At 43.5% G+C, this 19595-nt stretch overlaps 1 long non-coding RNA gene across 1 annotated transcript; it reads right to left on the minus strand.

Annotated features, from left to right (window-relative positions):
- Nucleotides 1-1035: 1035 nt before the first annotated feature.
- LOC130705758 (uncharacterized) lies at nt 1036-18773 on the minus strand. The gene is made up of 3 exons (XR_009006150.1): nt 13599-18773; nt 12157-12295; nt 1036-1987 (listed from the first exon to the last, which is right to left on the minus strand). It is a non-coding gene; the product is annotated as an uncharacterized LOC130705758 (long non-coding RNA).
- Between the last annotated feature and the right edge of the window lie 822 nt (nt 18774-19595).

A 19595-nucleotide genomic window follows, 5' to 3' on the forward strand; every position in this document is an offset into this window, starting at 1 on the left:
CTGTCGCGGCCTCTCCCGTCGTGGAGCACAGGCTACAGACGCACAGGCTCAGTAGTTGTGGCTCACGGGCCTAGTTGCTCCGCGGCATGTGGGATCTTACCGGACTGGGGCACAAACCCGTGTCCCCTACATTGGCAGGCAGATTCCTAACCACTGTGCCACCAGGGAAACCCCAAAATGTACATTTTAAATAGGCAAAATTTAAGTCAACTATTCATCCAGTAAATGATTTTCAAAACAACGATGCAAAACCTGTCACTTTATAATCATTCTACTAAGATTTATTAGCTACCTTCTTAAAATTGTGGCTACTGTACCTGTAATGGTGGAAAAAGAATACAATAGCAGCCTACTGGCAATGCTTCCCAAATGAATGTTCAGTGAAATTATGTTGGCAATTTGACCTTGGCTATGGTTGGAATATTTACAGCACGGAAACTGGCAAACACTACAAACCAGAGATTAATTTACTGTGTAATTGAATGTCTGGACTTAACACTAAGGTAGCATATGTTAATAATGCGGATTATTCCTAAACCTGTATAATGTATGTGGCCATTACATTATGCATAGTATAAAATTGAGAAAAAGTTGAGAACATATTCTTTCACTATTCCAAATTATAATTACATTCAGAAAAGAAATCACTCACATTATTGGTGAATGAGTGAAATCTAACAGATGTCTTTGTTGTTTACCTGCTCTCTTTTGTCAAAAAAAAAGAGAAAATAGCCATATCTCACAAAATAAAAGTAGGCAAAAGATAGGAATAGAAATTTAACCAGACAGGACACACAGGTAAAAAATAGACACATGAAAAACAAAATTCAACATCAACAATCTTAAGAAAGGGAATTCCCTGGCAGTCCAGTGGTGAGGACTCCAGGCTTCCACAGCAGGGTGCATGTGTTAGATTCCTGGTCAGAACTAAGATCATGCATGTTGTGTGATAGGGTCAAAAAAAAAAAATTCCTGAAATAAATGCAATAAAAATCACGATTAAAAAAATACATTTATTTATTTATGTTTGTTTGTTTATAGCTACATTGGGTCTTCGTTACTGCGCACGGGCTTTCTCTAGTTGCGGCGAGTGGGGGCTACTCTTCGTTGTAGTGCATGGGATTCTCATTGCAGTGGCTTCTCTTTGTTGCAGAGCATGGGTTCTAGGCACGCAGGCTTCAGTAGTTGTAGCACACGGGCTTAGTTGCTCCGTGGCATGTGGGAAATTCCCACCCCAGGGCTCTAACCCGTGTCCCCTGCATTGGCAGGGGGATTCTTAACCAATGCGCCACCAGGGAAGCCCTTAAAGTTATAATTGTTTTATACACAGGTTTTTAAGTCTTCGTGGGAGGGGTCAGCCTGCATTCAGTCTTAGCTTTTAAGGTACGTTGATCAAGTGTGGGTCCCAAGGGGGGGGAGGGCAAGTTCTTGCTAATTAAAAATCATCATGTTGGTGAGTTAACATTTTTCTGGAGGGATGGAAGGAACAGTGAGGCAATGGATCAAGGGCTTAGGAAGAGGATGCTTGGAGACCAGGCCACGTAGGGTCACACTGGACATTCTTAGTCCTTCCGAGTCCCTCACACTGCCCAGAACAGTTCCATGTTGGCCACGTAGTTGTACCCAATCTCCATGTAGGTAGGTAGATTCCCTATTGTGTGGAAGGAGTAGCTTTACCAAAATGAGGGTCTCCGCATACCATACCGTACGGGATTCTCTCTAATGTGCTGCTTCTGGTGCTCTTGAAGGTTTGCAGTGAAATAGAACTGTTTCCCACATGCCCCACATGTGTATGCTTTCTGCTCCCTATTTGTTCCTTGCTCTTCAGCCAAGTGCAAAATGTCTCTCAAGACTGCAATGCACATCTTACAGGGCTGGGTCTTCTCAGGAGACAAACCTGCCCTGGGGGTCCTCATCTGTGACACTCCTTCTGCAGATACGCTCTGTTCAGAAGGCATCTCTTCATTCTCAACTCCAGGAAAAGAACCTGAAAACAAAGAAGTGATGGTGAAGTTCATGTTGACTTTATTGGGGGGAGTAAGGCCATCACATTTCTACATTTGACAAGTCAAAGAACGAGTCCACAGGATAGTATTCACGAAATGAATTTGGGGCCAAATTGAGAAGCAGCTGCTCTCACCAAGTACAGGACACAAGGACTGGATGTGGCCCAAGGCGATAGGCATCTTCCACAATTCACTCCTCTGTCAATGGCTTTTACCAGGACCACATCTCCTGGTGACCTGTGATAGTGTACAGAAGCGTATGTCCAGACCTCCAAAAATCTGACTGCAAACAAGTCTCTGACATTCAAGAAATATTGAAGGATTCGTTATGTTGAGGACACAAACAGTGTCAGTAGGTACTATGGGAAAAGCGGTGTAAAGACCACATGAGATAAGTGGTTTAGAGAGGTGTTAGAGAATGAATCCGAGGCCACAGTCATTCTAAAAATGGGAAGTAGTAGAAATGACAAGTTGGCAGAATGTCACGAATGGAGAAAGTCGAGAGAAGTGCTTTGCAGCCACCGACAGTGGCACTAAAACGCTCTTCAAAAGGAATTCATACTTCCTGATATGACTTGAACACAGCCCTGATATCATAGCCTCTCCCAGCTGCCATTCATCATAATCAGGCTACCTCTGAGGCTTTTTGCTGAAACCAGAGTCATGTCCATCCCGTAAAGCCCCAAGGACTCTCCATCCCGATCTGGCCAACTACACGGGCCACAAATGATACAAGTCCTAACATAATCAGGATGGCTGAATAGCCAACACTGGCCCAGAGGAACTCAGTACACAATACACAATATTTAAATATTACATAAAGAATGTCTGGTGGAAGGACTTTCCTGGTGGTACAGTGGTTAAAACTCTTTGTTTCTAATGCAGGAGGCACAGCTTTAATTCTTGGTCGGGCATGCCATGCAGCGTGGCCAAAAAAAAAAAGAACATCCGGTGGAGCCATAGGGAAGGATGTACAGTGGATGGAGTACAAAATGTTAGGAATGTATCTCCCCACCTAAACAACTATTGTACTGGCAGAATCTCATTGATCTAAGTCTTTGCAACCATGGCGTCTTCTGAAGACCTGCAGTGTCCCACAAAGCAGTTTGAAAAGACAAAGCTTCAGAATCAAAATCAGATATCACAGGGATGTGTGAATGATTACACTGGGAATATAAAATAATTATGACAAATATGCTAATTAATGTCTACTAATGGATAAAGCAGACAGCATACAACGCCAGAAGGGAAATGTAAGCTGAGACATGAAAATTCTAACAATGGACCAAAAAGAAATGCTAAAGATCAAGTACACTATAACAGGAATTAAGAATGACGTGATGGGGCTTCCCTGGTGGCGCAGTGGTTGGGAGTCTGCCTACCAATGCAGGGGACGTGGGTTCGAGCCCTGGTCTGGGAGGATCCCGCATGCCGCGGAGCAACTGGGCCCGTGAGCCACAACTGCTGAGCCTGCGCGTCTGGAGCCTGTGCTCCGCAACGGGAGAGGCCGCGATGGTGAGAGGCCCGTGCACCGCAATGAAGAGTGGCCCCCACTTGCTGCAACTGGAGAAAGCCCTCGCACAGAAATGAAGACCCAACACAGCTAAAATAAATAAATAAGTAAATTTATATAAAAAAAGAAAAAGAATGACGTGATGGGCTTATTCATACCCTGCATACAGCTAAGGAAAGAATCTTTAAGCTTCATGTTCTCTTAGGAGAAACTTCCAAAACTGAAAAGTGAACTGAAAAATGACAAAAAATAAAATAAAATAAACACCAGAATATACAACACGCGTGGGAGAGCTACAGAAGATTTAACACACACTTATAGAAACATCTCAAACAGAATGAAAAAAAGAAATGGAAGAAATAACTGAGGCAATAATGATGGAGAATTTCTAACAAAATGATGTCAGACACCAACCAACAGATCCAGAAAGCTCAGGGAACATGAGGCAGGTTTAATGCCAAAAACACTACATCTTTAGGCTTACCACATTCAAATGCAGAAAAAAAAAGAAAACAACCTAAAAGAGGCTAAAGGAATCAACACCTTTCCCAAGAGGAGCCAAAAAAAAAACAATTACATTTGAATTCTCCTTAGAACTCAGGGAAATAAGAAATGAATGGAGTAAAATATTTAAAGTGGGAAGGAGGAGGGGACATCTCCAACCTAGAATTTGGTAACCAGCAACATAAATCTTCAACACTGATGATGAAATAAACACGTTCTTAGACACAGAAAAATTGTGAGACTGTATTAGAAGTAGTTCTTCAGAGAGGAAAAATGATATAGATCAAAAAATTTGGGTTTCATAGAGAAAGGAAGAGCATCAGAGAAGATAAAAACTTTCATTGACATAAAACTGACATGAGACACTGTATTTCTTTAAGTTGTACCACATGATTTGATTTATGTATACACTGCTATGACTACCACAATAAGTTTAGTTAACATACATAGGTACATTTTTTTTTTCTTGTGATGAGAACTTTTAAGATCTACCCTTCTGGAAACTTCTAAATATACAATACAGTTTTATTAACTAAAGTCACTATGCTGTGCACTACATCCCCAGGACTTACTCATCTTATAACTAGAAGTCTGTAACTTCTGACACCCTTCACTCACTTCATCTAACCACCTTGCCCCACTCTGGCAATCACTAATCCTTTGTCTGTATCTGAGTTTGGTGTTGTTCTTGTTTTAAAGATTCAACATGTAAGTATACTCATGTTGTACAGTTAAACCTGGAACAGCATGGGTTAGAACTGCTTGGGTCCACTTGTACATGGATATTTTTCAACAAATACACACAGGATCACATGATCTGTAGTTGGATGAATCCACAAATGGGAAAACTTCAGAATCAGAGGGCTGACTATGGGACTTCAGCATCCACAGATTTCAGTATATGCAGGGGCTCCTGGAACCAATCCTCCAAGGAAACAGTGGGACAAGTGGATTTGTCTTTCTCTCTCTGACTTATTTCACTTAGCATAATGTCCTCCTATCCATGTTGAGGCAAATGGCAAGATTTCCATCTTTTTTTATGGTTGTATAATATTGAATAATATGCCATATATACCACATGTTTGTTAGATCCACTCATCCATCAATGGACACTTAGGTTGTTTCCATCTCTTGAATATGGTAAATAATGCTGCAATAAACGTGAGGTACAAATATCCTTTTGACATGATAATTTCACTCCCTGTGGATAAATACACAGAGGTGGAATTGCTGGACCATATGGAAGTTCACTTTTTAACCTTGTAATGATTCTCCATACTGTTTTCCATAGTAGTTGCAACAATGTACATTCCCACCAACAGTGCACAAGGGGTCCCTTTTCTCCACAACTTCACCAACACTTATTTCTTGTCTTTCTCATAACAGACATTGTAACATGTGTCAGGTGGTATCTCATTGTGGTTTTATTTTTAATTTAAGAAAAAAATTTTAATTTACTTATTATTTATTTTTGGCTGCATTGGGTCTTTGTTGCTGTGTGCAGCTTTCTCTAGTTGCGGCGAGCAGGGGCTAATCTTCGTAGTGGTGCGCGGGCTTCTCATTGCAGTGACTTCTCTTGTTGCAGAGCTCAGGCTCTAGGTGCACGGGCTTCAGTAGTTGTAGCACACAGGCTCAGGAGTTGTGGTTCTCAGGCTCTAGAGTGCAGGCTCAGCAGTTGTGGTGCACGGGCTTAGTTGCTCCACAGCATGTGGGATCTTCCTGGAACAGGTCTCGAATCCATGTCCCCTGCATTGGCACGTGGATTCTTAACCACTAAGCCACCAGGGAAGCCCTAATTTTTTATTTATTTTTGGCTGCATTGGGTCTTTGTTGCTGCATGTGGGCTTTCTCTAGTTATGACGAGCGGGGGCTACTCTATTGTTGTGGTACATGGGCTTCTCATTGTGGTGGCTTCTCTTGTGGTTTAGCATGGCCTCTATGCGTGCCAGCTTCAGTAGTTGTGGTGCATGGGCTTAATTGCTCCACAGCATGTGGGATCTTCCCGGACCAGGGTTCAAACCTGTATCCCCTGCATTGGCAGGTGGATTCTTAACCCCTATGCACTCCAACGAAGTCCAGAAACCCACTTTATTTTTTTTATTATTTTTTTTTCAGAAACCCACTTTAAATACAAACCTGCAGGAATTCCCTGGCAGTCCAGTGGTGAGGACTCAGCACTTTCAGTGCTTTAGCCTGGGTTCAATCCCTGGTCAGGGAACTAGGACACTGCAAGCTGTGGTGCAGCCAAAAAAAAAAAAAAATCCACCAATCATGATCTCATCAACAGATGTGGGGTCGTGGGCATCTGAGAAAATCCAACACACATTCACGATCAAAATCTCCATTTCCTAGTAATCTAAAAATAGAAAAAAACTTCAACTTGATAATCTAAATAAAACTCTACAGCTATCATCATATTTACTAGAGAAAAACTAGAAACATTCCCAGTAAGATGAAGAAAGCAAGGATGTTCCCTCTTACAACTCACTTTTGACTTCACACTATAAGTCATAACTAATGCAATGAGAAGAGAAAGTTGTATTAAAGTTATACTGATCAGGAAGGAAGGAATCAAACTGCCTTCATTCACAGATGATATAACCAGCTATGTAAAAATCAAAATATAGAACAACAACAACAACAAAAAATACTGAAACTAGGAAACAATTATAGCAAAGTTTCAGCATACAAGGATAAGATACAAAAGTCAATCACTGTCCTATACATCAGGAATAAACAAGTGAAATGTGAAATTAAAAACACAAGACCATGTACATTAATACCCCTACCCCCGAACAAATGGAGCGAAAAAGGAAGAAATATTTAGTTATAAATCTACCAAGACATGTACAAGATATACATGAGGTAAACTATAAAACTGTGATGAAGAAATCAAAGAACTAAATAAATGGAAAGATATTTCACATTCATAAATAGGAAGATCCACTACAGTCAAGATGTCAGTTCTTCCCAACTTCACCTATAGTTTCAATGCAATCCAAATCATAACCCCAGCAAGTTATTTTGTGGATATAAATAAATTGATCCTAAAGTTTATACACAGAGACAAAAGTACTAGAATAGCCAACACCATACTGAAGAACAAAGGTTGCAGACTGACACTACTCAACTTCAAGACTTAGTATCTTAAAAAAAAAGAAAGAAAGAAAGAAAGAAAAAGTAAAATAAGACAGTATCTAAAGTAATCAAGCCTGGGAATTCCCTGGTGGTCCCTTGGTTAGGACTCCACACTTTCACTGCTGAGGGCCAGGGGTTAAATCCCCGGTTGGGGAACTAAGATCCTACAAGAGGCCTAGCAGGCAAAAAAAAAAAAAAAAAAAAGAAGTAATCAAACCAGTGTGGTATTGTTGAAAGGATAGAGAAACTAATCAATGAACAGTGTTGACAGCGCAGAAATAGAGCCACAGAAATACACTAATCAGACCGTTGACACATGAGCAAGTGCAATACAATGGAGAAAAATGAAGTCTTTTGAATAAATAGTACTGGAACAACCAAACATCACATGCCAAGAAATGAATTCTAGACACAAACCTTACACCCTTCACAAAAAATGAACTCAAAATGGATCATGGGTCTAAAAGTTAAGTACAAAAAACCCTTAAAATTCAGTACGAAAACAACAACCTAAATACAAAATGAGCAAAACACCTTAGCAGACACCTCATTAAAAGACATCCATGTGAAAATTTAGCATATACAAAGATGCAAGGAAATACAAATTAAACTCAAAAGCAGATACCAGGGCTTCCATGGTGGTGCAGTGGTTAAGAATCCGTCTGCCAATGCATGGGACATGGGTTCGAGCCCTGGTCCAGGAAGATCCCACATGCCGTGGAGCAACTAAGCCCATGTGCCACAACTACTAAGCCTGTACTCTAGAGCCTGCAAGCCACAACTACTGAGCTTCCATGCTGCAACTCCTGAAGCCCATGCGCCTAGAGCCTGTGTTCCACAACAAGAGAAACCACCGTAATGAGAAGCCTGCGCACCGCAACAAAGGGTAGCCCCCACTTGCCACAACTAGAGAAAGCCCATGCGCAGCAACAAAGACCCAATGCAGCCAAAAATAAATAAAAATAAAATAAATAAATTATTTAAAAAGTGCAGGTACTAATACATACCTATAAAAATGGCCAAAATCCAAACACTGACAACACCAAATCCTGGTAAGGGTGTGAAGCAACAGGAATTTCATTCATTGCCAATTGGAATGCTTAATGGTAGAGTCCACCATGAAAGGCAGTTTGGTACTTTCTTACTAAACTAAACATAATCTTATATCCTCCAGCAATTGTACTCCATGGTATTTAGACAAAGGAGTTGAAAACGGACATCCACACAAAAACCTTCAAACAGATATTTACAGTAGCTTTATTCATAACTTTCAAAACTTGGAAGTAATCAAGAAGTCCTTCAGTAGATGAATGGATAAACATGATACATCCAGAGAACAGCAACATTATTTACAGCTAAACTGCAATGAGCTATCAAGTCATGAAAAGACATGCAGAAAACTTAAATGCATATTACTGTGTGAAAGAAGCCAAGATGAAAAGGCTACATGCTGTATGAGTCCAAGGATATGACATTCTCAAAAAGGGGAAACTAATGAGACAGTAAAAAAGTAATCAGGGGATACCAAGGAGTACGGGGGAAGAAGGGATGAACAGGTGGGGCACGGAGAATTTTTAGTTGAAAATTGAACACATTCTGTATGATACTATAATGGTGAATACATGTCATTATACATTTATCAAAGCCCACAGAATGTACAACACCACAAGTGAACCCTATCGCCAACTTTAGATTCTGAGTGATAATGATGTGTTCGTGAAGGTTCATCAATTTTAACACTCACATGGGGGATTTTTTGATTCAATGCAATCCCTATCAAAAACAATGACGCCTTCAAGAAACAGAAAAACTCAGATTCAAATTCACATAGATTCTCAAGGGATTCGATACAGCCAAAGCAATTGTGAAAAACAACAAAGTTGAAGGATTCACAACACATGAATCCAAACTTTCTTACAAAGCTACAGTAAGCAAAACAGTATAAAGTGCTACTGGCATAAAGACAGATATATACTCCAGTGGACTAGAACAGAGACTAGAGTATCTAAAAATCAGCCCTCAAATATATGATGCAATAATTACTAACAAGAGGATGATTTACATTGAAATAAGGACAGCCTTTTCAACAAATGGTGCTGGGAAAACCAGATACCCACCTGCACAGCAATGAAATTAGAACCTTACCTAACACCATACACAAAAATTCAAAGGCCTAAACGTAATATATATATATCAAAGGCCTAAACTATAGGACAAAACAAAGGCCTCAAAATATATCAAAGGCCTAAACGTAAGAGCTAACACTAAAAAATTCTAAGAAAAAACAAACAAGAAAAGCTTCAAAATGTTGGATTCAGCCATGATTTCTTGCCTTTGACAACAAAGGCAAAAGCAACAAAACGAAAAATACACAAACCAACCTCATAAAAATGAACAATTTTGGTCTCATACCTTAATTTACACAATCTTATGTGTCAATTATACATCAAGAAAGCTGGAGGGAAAACGGAAAAAAATGAAAAACTTTTTAACATCAAAGGACACTATAAACACAGTAAGAAAGAAACCACAGATTGGGAGAAAACATTTCCAAAACACGTATACAAAAAGAGATTAAGGGCTTCCCTGGTGGCGCAGTGGTTAAAAATCCACCGGCCAATGCAGGGAACATGGGTTCGAGCCCTGGTCCGGGAAGATCCCACATGCCGCGGAGCAACTAAGCCCGCGTGCCACAACTACTGAGCCTGCGCTCTTGAGCCCATGAGCCACAACTACTGAAGCCCATGTGCCACAACTACTGAAGCCAGTGTGCCTAGAGCCTGTGCTCCGCAACAAGAGAAGCCACCACAATGAGAAGCCCTTGCACCACAACGAAGAGTAGCCCCTGCTCGCTGCAACTAGAGAAAGCCCGCGCGCAAAAACGTAAGACCCAACACAGCCAATAAATAAATAAATAAACAAACAAATAAATAAATAAATAAAATAAAATAAAATAAAAAAGAATAGCTCAACCACTAAAACAAAACCAAATAAAAAGGGATTAATATCCAGAATCTATGGATAAATCTGTAATTCAACAACAACCAAAAAACCAACTTGATTAATTAAGAAAAAAGGACTTGAACAGATATTTTTCTAAAGATATACAAATGGCCAATAAGCACACCAAAAGGGATGTAATTGAAATGGGAAAGATATACCATTTCACAACCATTAGGATGGCTATGATCAAAAGAACAGAAAATAACAGGGACTTCCCTGGCGGTCCAGTGGTTAAGACTGCATGCTGTCACTGCAGGGGGTGCAGGTTCGATCCCTGGTCATCACTTCTTGGGGAACCAAGATTCTGCATGCCCCTCAGTGAGGGCAAAACAAAACAAAACAAAAGAATAGAAAATAACAGATTCTGGGACTTCCCGGGGGACGCAGTGGTTAAGACTCCGTGCTCCCAATGCACGGGGCTGGGGTTTGATCCCTGGTTAGGGAACTAGATCCCACATGCATGCCACAACTAAGAGTTTGCATGTCACAACTAAGTAGCCTGTGTGGTACAACTAAGGAGCCCGCAAGCCACAACTAGGGAGCCCAACTGCGACAACTAAGGCCTGGCACAACCAAAATAAATTAATTAATTAATAAGAAAGGAAAGGAAGAAAGGAAGGAGAGAAAGAAAGAAGGAAAGAAAGAAAGAAAGAAAGAAAGAAAAAGAAAGAAAGAAAGAAAGAAAATAACAGATGCTGACGTGGATACAGAGAAACTGGAACCTTGAAAAAGTGTCTTGCAGCCACACTTCATGGTCTGTTGTAGTAGTGACCAGATCAGTGAAAATACTGTCACACAGTCACACAAAAAAATGTCAGGTACCAAAATGGAGCAAAACCTGGGTACCATTAATTTGGACAGTCACTTGGCCATAGAAAGGGCAAACAAGGAGGGATCTACCACCAGGCAGAGGGGAAGACTACTGACCCTAACAAGGCAACAGAAATAATAGCAAAAATAAACAAATGGGACCTAATCAAACTTATAAGCTCTGGCAGAGCAAAGGAAATCATAAGCCAAACAAAAAGATAACCTATTTCCAAATAATATAACTGAAAAGGGCTTCATTTTCCAAAATATCTAAACAGCTATACAACTCAATAACAAAAAACAAACAACCCAGAAGACCTAAATAGACATTTCTCCAAAGCAAAAACACAGATGGGCAATAGGCACATAAAAAGATGCTCATCATCGCTAATTATCAGAAAAATACAAATCAAAAGTATTCAATACAATGAGGTATAACCTCACACCAGTCAGAATGGCCATCATTAAAAAACTACAAATAACAAGTGTTGGAGAGGGTGTGGAGAAAAAGGAAACCTCTTACACTGCTGCTGGGACTGTACATTGGTACAGCCACTATGGAGAACAGTATGGAGGTTCCTCAAAAAACGAAAAATAGAGTTACCATATATTCCAGCAATCCCATTCCTCACCATATATCCAGCAAAAACATGGTTTGAAAGGATACATGCACCCCAATGTTCAATGCAGCACTGTTTACAATAGCCAAGACATGGAAGCAACCTAAATGTCCATCGACAGTTGAATGGATAAAGATAATGTAGTGTTTATATACCACAAAAAATTACTCAGCCATTGAAACGAATGAAATAATGCCATTCACAGCAACATGAATGGACCTAGAGATTGTCATACTGAGTGAAGTAAGTCACAAACACAAAGACAAATAACGTATGTTATCGATTATATCGGAATCTTTAAAAAATTGATACATATAAACTTATTTAGAAAACAGAAACAGACTCACGTACATAGAGAATGAACTTGTGGTTGCCAGGGGGGAAGGGTGATGGGGATGGATAGTTAGGGAGTTTGGAACTGACATGTACACACTGCTGTATTTTAAATGGATAACCAGGGACCTACTGTACAGCAGAAATTAAAACAAAATTGTAAATCAACAATACTTCAGTAAAATTAAAAACAATCAACAAAAAAAGACTACTGACCCTGAATCCTTACCTGTAACTTTGGGTCTACGGGTGTTCGGGCACTAAGGACTAGGGATGCACTCTGCCTAGCCATAGTAACCACAGCACATAACCAAGGAATTTAAGAAGAAAGCAGTGCCCATGTTCCAGATGTGAGGACAGAGCTGCCCCTGAGGAAGAGAAGAAAGGAAGAACGTAGCTCAGAGGATAGGGGTGGGTGTGAGGGCCTTACCCAGCATGCATACAACTGCAAAGTTCTCCAGCATGACATCAAGGTACAGGTGTATCTGAACCTCATCAAGAAGACACCATTCCTCCCAGGAGAAGTACACGGCCACATCCTCAAAGGTCACACTGCCCTGGTATAACAGGGACAAATAAAACCATGAACGGTCTCACTCCTGAAAACCCACAATCCATCTTCCCACACATTTCCCCTACCGCCCAACCAGATGGAGCCACTTGAGACCTGGGGAAGAAAACCTCCCTCCTCTGATCTGAACCTCCCATTGCCTTCAAAACAAACAGGCAGTCATTTGAAGCCGAAATCCTGCTCTTCTGTGCTGTTTATTCCCACCAGAAAATAAAGGAGACCTGCACTTACCTAAACCAACTCAACCTCACCTCAAAGTACTTCCACATACTGGTGTGGGTTCTAGGAGTAACCTTCCATACTCCTTCCATAGAACGTCTGGGTCTGCACTCAGTACCCAGAGCATGAGATTCTCCAAGGTCCCCAAACCAAAAAGCTAGCAGAATGGCAGGTGAAGAGCCCTAAGACACCTCAAATACAGAGACTGTGTGCGTGGGGGTCAAAACAAGTGAGGGATTGGGACAACCTCCATTTACCAAAAGTGCTTCTGCAGCCCTGGGAATCTGTGGGAACAAGCAGGCCATAGAAGAAAGTGACCATGCGGTACTCCAGGGGCTCAGGCCTTCCCTGGTCCCCTGGCGGTACCAGAGCCAGGTAACCTCGGGCTGACTGGCTAATCTCCCCTGCCTGCCTCCGTCCCCAGTGCTACCGTTTATCAGTTGTGACCTTGGAAAAGCCACAACTTCCCTCTGCCTCAAAGTCCTCATCACCCACCTACAGTCTTTTCTTCCACTGAACAGGCTTTGGAGAATTTTCAAAAGCCTAACTCAGATCGTGTCCTTCCTTTACTCAAAACTCTCCACCGCTCCGAGGGCCCTAAGAAGAAAGGCACAACCTCTCAGCTACCACTCCAGATGCAGCCTGGCCTCAAACTTGGTTCCCCGCAGAAACAAGACGGAGTACACGTCCCCGGGATGTTCCTGCTTCAGTTGCATCTCCAAGCCTCACTCACACCGCATACACTGGTGGTCAGAAATAGATAAACCACCCCTGAAGCCCTCACTGTCCTGGAGCAGACGTGACCAGGCGACGCTCACTCGGGGCGTTCGTATTTCGGTGGGGAAACGGGCAGGCGAGAACCCGGAGACCGCAGCGTTTACCTGAGGTGGGTCCGTCAGCGCAGGCGCCGCCATCGGAGCCTTTACGCGGAGCGGAGCGGCGACAGTCCAGCGACCGGGTCGGAGTCGGCACGGTTACTCCCCGCAAGCGGCGGCGTCGTCCCCGTCCGTAAGACCCGCCCGTGTAGTGCGCATAAACCCTACACTTCCGCCTCCTAGGCCTCTCACCTCTTTCTCAACACCGCACAGCGGAGCTATTGATCAGGTCCACAGTCTCAACAACAATCAAAACGTCCGCCACGAAGACACCGGAAGTCCTCCTCCCTGATGTTCTCCCTCCCGGAAATGTCCATTTTCTAGATTTTCATTGGATGAACATCGCCTTAGCGCAACTTCTTCTGGGTAATGTAAGGGTAAAGGCTCAAGGAGTGGCGCTCCCCACTGGAAGCACCAGGAAAAAAGCCAAGTAGCATCGCGCGGAGCGCTGGGAAATCAACGGGGGGGCAGGCTGGGAGGAGGCTCCATCCTTCTTAAGGTGTGGGGGATCCATGAGGGAATTGGCGAGATTTTTTTTTTTAAATAGTATCTGCTGTTATTCTTTTTTTTTTAATTTTTAAAATTTATTTATTTATTTATGGCTGTGTTAGGTCTTCATTTCTGTGCGAGGGCTTTCTCTAGTTGTGGCAAGTGGGGGCCACTCTTCATCACGGTTTGCGGGCCTCTCACTATCGCGGCCTCTCTTGTTGCGGAGCACAGGCTCCAGATGCGCAGGCTCAGTAATTGTGGCTCACAGGCCTAGTTGCTCCGCCGCATGTGGGATCTTCCCAGACCAGGGCTTGAACACGTGTCCCCTGCATTGGCAGGCAGATTCTCAACCACTGCACCACCAGGGAAGCCTGGCGAGATTCTTCAGAGCATTTAAGAGTCTTTTTTTCTTTTTAATTTTTATTTATTATTTATTTATTATTTATTTTTGGCTGTGTTGGGTCTTCGTTTCTGTGCAAGGGCTTCCTCTAGTTGCGGCAAGCGGGGACCACTCTTCATCGCGATGCGCGGGCCTCTCATTATCGTGGCCTCTCTTGTTGCAGAGCACAGGCTCCAGACGCGCAGGCTCAGTAGTTGTGGCTCACGGGCCCAGTTGCTCCGCGGCATGTTGGACCCTCCCAGACCAGGGCTTGAACCCACGTCCCCTGCATTGGCAGGCAGACTCTCAACCACTGCGCCACCAGGGAAGCCCCATTTAAGAGTCTTTAGTGCTACTGATTACTGAAGTGTTTGGACATAATCTCAGACTCCTTGGAGCCAACCCAAGTTTACATCCACTGGTAATTAGAAGCAAGTAAACATTATTCTATTGCTCTTGAAATGCATGCAGACTGGAGTGATAAAAGTAATTTTGTAAGCTATGGTCAGAGAAAAAAAAAAAAGCTACAGGACCGTAACTGGGAATACGGAGACGAGATATTCAGCAGGCCTGAGGCAGCTAAACAAGAAGGAAAGCACTACTTTTGGTCCCCCAGAAAAGGCTCTCCTGCCTGCATCGTCAGTGATTGTGCCCAACTGAGAAAAGCTGAGGTATTATCAGGCACCAAAAATGGCTGTATTTTTGTTGTTTATACATCCCCTGCTCCACCAAGTCTGACTCACTGGCACCCTACTCACATGGCTGAACTTCTCTCTTAATCATAAGACCTAATCAGTCAATGCCCACCTTCTTTCTCTAGCCACAGCTAGTGATCGTGTGTCTTTCTTTTTCTTCTCTTTCTTTTGCTTCCTTCCTTTCTTTCTTTCTTTCTCTCTTTCTTGGCTGTGTTGGGTGTTCATTGCTGCCCACGGGCTTTTCTCTAATTGCGGCAAGCAGGGGGTTGCTCTTCTTTGTGGTGCTCAGGGCTTCTCATTCTGGTGTCTTCTCTTGTTGTGGCGCATGGGCTCTAGGCGCGGGCTTCAGTAGTTGAGGGATGGGGGTCACAGAGCACAGGCTCAGTAGTTGTGGCACACGGGCTTAGTTGCTGCACAGCATGTGGGATCTTCCCGGACCAAGGATTGCACCCACATCCGCTGCTTTGGCAGACAGATTCTTAACCACTGCACAACCAAGGAAGTCCTAGAAATTGTTCTAATCTTTAGTTCATAACTTCTTCACATTGATAGTTTATCAAAGGGACTGTGAGTGGCATACTCCTCTGCGGCTTTCCCTAAGAATTGATGAGCCAACCTCACATCAATTCCCTTTAAATCAGGTAAACTCCCTCTGCTCCACAGTAAAAAAGACTGCTGCCACTTCCTACCTAATGTGTCTGGACCATGGTGGAGTGTCTCTCATGGACCTTGCTCTGGATAAGTAAGATACGTATCCATTAAACCACTGATGTCTCTGTCCTTGTCTCTGGGCTCTTTCTTTGGTCTTCAGGCTGGGCAATTATTGATATATTATCCTGCCTCTGGGACAAGACCCCTTACTCTCTCCCAGCTGATCAGTGTCTCCAGCCTCCGCCACTCCCGCCCTGCTGTGGCACCGCTCCACAGGGAGAAGGCAGGGCCAGTGTGGTTTCTCTGCATGTATGGTGGAGTGGGTGAGCTGTGGCCAAACAGCTACCATCAGAGATGTGGACTGCTTCTCATGTACTGGTAGAGCAAGTTCCCACAATGGCCACCGCAGCCCCATCTGGGCTCTGCCCTGGGACTGGGCTGCCTCTTCATCCATAAATGGAGTCTTTCCCTGGTCTTGACTGCCCCAGATCCAGCGACATGTTGGGGCATGGAGTTAGTGGAGCCAGAGCGTTTTTTCTGCTCTGGCTGCGGTGTGTGGTGCACCTGCTCACTGGAAACCGGCAGCTGCTGAAGCGGACCTCTCTCTGCCCGGTCCCCGAGCCAGGTGGGAGCATGCACACTTCCTCCAAACAGAGTCCAGGCTCCTCCAACCTTTCTCTGTGTCCCACTGGTCCTTCAACCGGTAAGGAGGCTTGCCTCTACCACATAGAACCTAGGACTGGGTCACCCAGTCTGTGGCTTGATCAGCTCACTGGCCAGGGTGGGTGTCTGCCCATGTGATCTCCCTTCTCCTCTGAGTCACACATCTTTTGACCCCAGTACTTTTCTTCCCTTCCTGTCCAATTACATGTGTATGTTTCTTACAGCCTTGGTTGTACCGGAGTCCTTCTGCCAGTTTCCAGGTACATATTGATTTCCTCTCAGCTATTCCTTAAGGAACAAAAGCAAACAAATGAGAAAAAAAAACCTGTGTTCTTCAGAGGAAAAAAGGTCTCTTCCTTCTTTGAACAACAGGAATTGACAGACTCTGTCTAAGCTATATTTTATTTTTAAATATTTATTTATTTATTTAGGCTGTGCCGGACCTTCATTGTGGTATGCGCTATCTTTAGTTGCAGCATGCGGACTTCTCAGTTGTGGAATGTGAACGCTTAGTTGTGGCATGCATGGGGGATCTAATTCCCTGACAAGGGATTGAACCTGGGACCCCTGTCTCTTTGCCTAAGCTTTAGTCAGATTCCTTTGAGCTCTCTTCCCCACTGGTCCTTGGCCCTTCCCACATCCTTGCAGGGATGGCTTAGCTCAGTTTCAGAAAGAAAACTGCAAAGGTAGTTAGGTAAGAATAATTCAACCATTCATACCTGATCTTCTGATCAAATCCTCAATTCCTATCTTTGATATCTGATGTCTCTGGTCTTTCTTCAGCAAGATTCTTATTAAGTCAATGTAGCAAGAACCCTCCTCACACTTGATGTTTCCCATTAGTAATTTTCCATCCACTGAACCCTTCAATTTGCTCCTTGTCTATAAATCCTCAGTTGTCTTTACTGTATCTAAAGTTGAACTAAAATTTTCTCCCATATTGTAGTAATCTTGACACCTATCCCAGTGGTACTGAATAAAGAATGTCTTACCATTTTAATAAATATCAGAATAATTTTTTCCTTACCACTGTTAAATTCATTTCAGTTAAACCTGAACCTACTTCTATAGACACAGACAGAGGACAGGAGGATCCTTACCCACCTCCCAAAAGAGGCACCTAGGGGACCACCTGGGCACTCAGGGGCTTGCATGGCACATGTACCCTCCCCTGTCCTCTAATCAATGGAAGGAATTGCTAATACTGCCATTCCAGGACTAAGGAAATGGAGAACAAGGGCTGACAGGGAACTTCCTCAACGTCACAACCCCAGAGGGGGTCAGAGAGAATCCATGCAGAAGTCTCTGGACTCTGCAGCCCCCGGTCCTTCTTATGGCTTGGTCCAAGGACAACAGATGGTGTCAGGGGGTTTTGAGGAGTCCCATTCCCTTAGCTTGGAAATGAGGGAGGGGACCGAGGGTGTGTTTTCTGTTTATGGGGGTGTGTTGGCCATGCCACGTGGCATGTGGGCCCATAGTTTCCCAACCATGGATCAAACCTGTGCCTCCTGTAGTGGAAGCCCAGAGTCTTAACCACTGGACAACCGGAAGTCCCTGAGGGTGTTTAGATGTAGTAGGAAACCGAAAGGTAATGGAGGGTACTGGAGGTGGAGGAGTGTGAGGTGATAAGAGGGTAGGAGGATGCAGGTGCGTTAATCTTGCAGCAAATGGACCATGTCTAGGGAGGAAACAGGCAGAGGGTGGCTGTCCTCTACTCATGATCTCCCAGCAAGAGACAGGGATCTGGGATTCAATGCCAGGTTGCCTGGTTCAGGGCATGGGTAGTCTGGTCACTGCACTCTGTTTCCCTCCCTATCCAGCTTTGAGGACTCAAAGAACACCTTGTCCATCTTCTAATTTGGAAGAGTGAAAGAATATGTTCTCAACTTTTTCTCAATTTTACACTATACATAATGTAATGGCCACATACATTATACAGGTTTAGGAATAATATTCATTATTAATATATGCTACCTTAGTGTTAAGTCCAGACATTCAATTACACAATAAATTAATCTCTGGTTTGTAGTGTTTGCCAGTTTCCGTGCTGTAAATATTCCAACCATAGCCAAGGTCAAATTGCCAACATAATTTCACTGAACATTCATTCGGGAAGCATTGCCAGTAGCCCGCTATTGTATTCTTTTCCCACCATTACAGGTACAGTGGCCGCAATTTTAAGAATGTAGCTAATAAACCAGAGTAGAATTATTATAAAGTGATAGGTTTCCCTCCCTATCCAGCTTTGAGGACTCAAAGAACACCTTGTCCATCTTGTAATTTGGAATAGTGAAAGAATATGTTCTCAACTTTTTCTCAATTTTATACTATGTCTCCCTCCCCCCAAGAGCCCTGCTCATACCCCAGCCCCATGCTGATGAACACAACTATCTTTTGATTGGGAACCCACATCAATGGCTTTCCTGTGAATGACCCCATTTATCTACCCAAACTGCCCAGTGATCAGTCTATTATTAGTCTTCCAGTTGGTGAAAGGAGGGGTCTGCACCTCAGAGAGGTTGAGGAGCTTCCACAAAGGCACACAGCTGCCAGGCCTCTGATGACAGTGCTTCCTCTACACTGCACAGGTGCACTGGCTTCTCTTCTACACCTCCCTGAATGGACTCCATCTGCTGTCTCACAACCATGAACTACCTACACCTGACGTCTGCATCTCCACCAGGGCCTCCAGCTCCACCTCCCCCAGTGTACATCTCCCTGCAAACATCTTCCCTTTTGTGAAGTTGTTCACAGGGACAGCAGCACCAACCCAGGAAACCACACACGGCCTTCAGTGTCACCCCAGATGTGATACTGGCCTCCATCATATGCCATATGCAGTGATTTGTTTCCAAGGGTCTGTCCATCTTCTGCACAAACTCGCTTCAGGATGTGCCTGTGTCCAAATTGTCCTGGTCACTATTCCGAGCACTGTGAGGGACCCAAAATGACTAAGAATGTCCACTGTGGCACTCTCCCTGTCTCCAAGGCTCTTCCTCCTAACCCTCTCACCCATTGCCTCACTGTCCCTCCTACCCCAACAGAAAAATATGAATCACCAAATGATTGGTAATAAGCAAGAAGGTGCCCACATCTCCTCGGGACTCCCCGTTGACAAACTTTAGT

The sequence above is a fragment of the Balaenoptera acutorostrata genome, chromosome 19 (genome assembly GCF_949987535.1).
Source record: "Balaenoptera acutorostrata chromosome 19, mBalAcu1.1, whole genome shotgun sequence".
NCBI lineage: Eukaryota > Metazoa > Chordata > Mammalia > Artiodactyla > Balaenopteridae > Balaenoptera > Balaenoptera acutorostrata.